Here is a 1,301-nt window from a genome sequence, read left to right as displayed (position 1 = left end):
GAGATTTTGTATATTGGTGTCAACTTCAAACTCAAACAGCATGCCGTCTTCCACGAACTTTTTTGTTCTTTTCCTTTCCTTTCTAAACCAATGGTTCCAAAATTGATTATCCACTCCTTTTGCTTCTATTTTTTTTCCCTTATATTTTTTCTCTTATTTTTCTTGGTGCACCAATGACCATTCACCATATTATTATTATTATCATCATTTATCAATGCCAACCCAAACTCAACCCAATGCTTTCTTTCTATTGAAAAAACGAAGTTTGAAAAAGATATTCAACTTTTCCAACATTGGTAAGCACATAATATGATAAAGAAAAATATTGGAAATTCTACCCTTTTTATTTTTAAATAAAAATGTTCATTTTTTAATTTTTTATATTTTCAAAAAATAACATATATATTTGAATTTCTAGTTTAAGTATCAACAATAAATTAATTAGAAAAACAGAATTAAAGTTTTTAATTAATCATCACTCAGAAAAAAAATAATAAATAAATACGAAAATAGAAGTATATAATGGTGTTGGATGTTGCCGTAATACCTAAAATGAAAATACAGTGAAACAAAAAAGTAGAAAAAAAAATTGATTTGATTAGTTAAGTCAATAATAATTTGGTAGCTTTAAGTCAATAATTATTTAGTAGCTTTACTTTATGTTTCAACCATATAAAAAATAACAAATAGGTATTTGATCTTTTGATTTGTAGATATTTAAATTCTCAAAAATTTAAAAATATATTTAAGTCTTGACCTTCTCAAAATTTGAACATATTGATCCATTATGTTCGCTTGAATTTGTCAAATCCAACAACAAAAAATTAAAGGTGATTTTTGTTATACTGACTTGGTTGATACAGATACACACATGAGAATTTTTAAAATAAAATAAATTAGACTCGAAAATTAATGTGTCCAAATTTTAAAAAGATAAAAAATTTAACTATATTTTTAAATTCTCCAAAACTTAATATTCGCAGATAAAAAAATTAGAGATCAATTTATCATTGTCTCAAAAAAAAAATTAATAGACAGAATGAAACATAATTATCCTCTTAATAGGTTTTTTTTTCTTCTAGAAAGTAGAAACTATCTAATTATGCTGATATAATCTAGTAATGTTTGTTATTATTCATAAACAAAGCCTTAAACTCTAGTGTACTAAGGTTTTAATAATAAATCGAATTTAAGAATAAAAAATTAAAGTCGTCTAACTAATAATTCAATCCAAAACATAAAATCGAGTTAAATTATAATTTATAAGTGAATTAAAATAATATTAATATAAAATTTAAGAG

Source organism: Arachis ipaensis, chromosome B04, assembly GCF_000816755.2.
Source record: "Arachis ipaensis cultivar K30076 chromosome B04, Araip1.1, whole genome shotgun sequence".
Lineage (NCBI taxonomy): Eukaryota > Viridiplantae > Streptophyta > Magnoliopsida > Fabales > Fabaceae > Arachis > Arachis ipaensis.
This window is presented reverse-complemented; position numbering follows the sequence as displayed.